General features: G+C 32.6%; 1 non-coding gene across 1 annotated transcript; it reads right to left on the bottom strand.

The window, feature by feature from the left end:
- Window positions 1-2,036: 2,036 nt before the first annotated feature.
- LOC141425271 (U6 spliceosomal RNA) lies at window positions 2,037-2,141 on the bottom strand. The gene has a single exon (XR_012450343.1). It is a non-coding gene; the product is annotated as a U6 spliceosomal RNA (small nuclear RNA).
- Between the last annotated feature and the right edge of the window lie 220 nt (window positions 2,142-2,361).

Here is a 2,361-nt window from a genome sequence, read left to right as displayed (position 1 = left end):
CAACAACTTTCAAATTCTTGATATTAAGTTGTGTCTTCTCTCTTTTCTCTTAGATTAGTTTAGTTTTGATCAATTTTATTAAACTGCTCAAGGAAATAACTTTTTTCAATGATATTCTCTATTTTTTGGGGGGAGGTGCACTTTCTGTTCTGTATTGTTTGCGTCCTTCCTGATTTAGGTTTAATTTCATGTTAACTTTCTAATTTGCTAAGATGTAAGCTTGGATATTCTTATTTTTAAAGTAATACAATTATATAATTTTATAATGTTCCCTCCAAGCAATGCTTTAATGGTCTCTCATAAATTTTTGTATGAGGGATTCTATTTTCATTTACACAAAATTCCAATTCTTATAATTCCAATTATTTCTAATTCCAATTCTTTCTAATTCCAATTCTTATAATTCCAATTCTTTCTAATTCCAATTCTTATAATTTTTTCTTTGATCTTTGGGCTATTAGAAGCATGTTGCTTAATTTTCAAAAAAAATATTTGGGTACTTTTCAGGTATCTTCTTATTGTTTCTAGTAACACCATGTGGTCAGAAATGTTCTTGTATAATCTGAATCTTTCCATATTGGCTGAGGTTTGTGTTATGATCCAGGTATTTCGGTGAATGTCCTATTGCTTGGAGAATATGTCTCCTGCTGCTTTTGGGTGTAGGGTTCTGTCAATGCCAATTAGGTCAAGTTGGTTGAAACTATTAGTCAAGTTCTTATAGAGGCTTCTTGGTCCTGCTATTTGTTTTTTGCATTAACAGTAGGAAAGTGTTGACATTGTCAGTACTCTAATTGTAGGCTTGTCTATTTTAGTATTTCATGTAATTTGAAGCTCATTGTTAGAGATATATACTTAAGATCATTATGTTTTCTTGATGGAATGACCCTTTTATTACTGTGTGGTGAACCCTTCTTATCCCTGATATTAGTGCTCATTTGAATTCAACTTTGTCTAGTATTGTTGCAACAGTTCAGTTTTCTTCTGATTAGTATTTTATCATCCTTCCTTTAACCTATGCATGTCTTTTTCATTAGTGCTTACTTGTACAAAATAATGGGTTTCATTATGACATTTTTCACACAGTCTATAAGGTGATTTGATCATATTTACTCCTGTTACTCACCTCCTTATTCTTTCATGTCTTTTTTCCTTTATATTCCATATCTGAGAGAAATCACATGATATGTGTTTGAGTCTGGCTTATTTTGCTTAACGTGCAGACACGGTGACCAATGAAAGAAAATGAGTGACCCAGACCTAAGCCCATGTAGCTATGGCCATCTGATTTTCAACAAAGGTGCCCAAAGCAATCATTGGAGGAAGGACAGCCTCTTTCACAAGTGGATTTTGGTTCCATATTTTCCATGCTATTGGATATTAGTTATACTTTTTCCATTTTACTTTTTTGGTAATTGCTTTAGGATTCACAATATATATATTTTTTCACAGTCTACTTTCAAATAAATTTGTATCAATTCATATATAGTATAAGAACTTTACAACAATATAATTCCATTTTATCCTATGCTTTTGTGTTACTGTTGCCATACATTTTAGTTTATATTTGATAAATGCATATAATATTGACAAAATAAGCTGATTATTTTATAGTTATCTTTTAAGGAAATTTGAAATGAAGGAATACCTCTCTTAGCTAGTCTTTGTTTTTGTAGTGTTCTCCTCTTTCTTCTTCTTCCATTTAGTTGTTTAGTGATATGTATGTCTAGTATCATTTTTCATCTATGGAAAAAACTTTATTTAATAGTTTGGGTGTGCTGGCTGGCCAGCCTTGGACCACGATCCTACCTATGACCCCCAGTAGCTGATATTACAAATGCAAACTACCATGCCCAGTTTGTTGGTTGAGATGGGGTTTTGCTAACTTGTTTTGTTTTAGTTTTTATTCAGATAGAATCTCACACTTTTGACTGCCTAACTAGTATTACAGTTGTGTACCAACATTATCAGCTTATTTTTTGTTTTATTTTTGGTAGCAAAGTTTTATTATAAAATCAGACACCAATATATAAAAAGGGAATATAAAAATTTGCTTCACAAATTTGTGTCATCCTTGCTCAGGGGCCATGTTAATCTGCTCTGTGTTGCCAAAGTGAGCACCCTAGCTTGTTTCATATGATAAGGTCTCACTGTCTTTTGCCTGGGCTGAAGACAATCCTTGATCCTCACATCTCTGCTTCTGATGGAGCTGGGATTATGAGTGTGTACCACCATGCCCAGACATGCATACAATTTTTAGCTATCTTAAAGGGATCTCATTTTGAGAAGAAAGATCTTGCTAAATCTGAAAAGAAAAGAGCCTGTTGTAATGCTGACTGATTCATTAAAACTTTAGATAAACTT

This window comes from Castor canadensis, chromosome 7, assembly GCF_047511655.1.
Source record: "Castor canadensis chromosome 7, mCasCan1.hap1v2, whole genome shotgun sequence".
NCBI lineage: Eukaryota > Metazoa > Chordata > Mammalia > Rodentia > Castoridae > Castor > Castor canadensis.
Note: the sequence above shows the minus strand (reverse complement) of the source record. Positions and strands in the feature narration are given on the sequence as shown.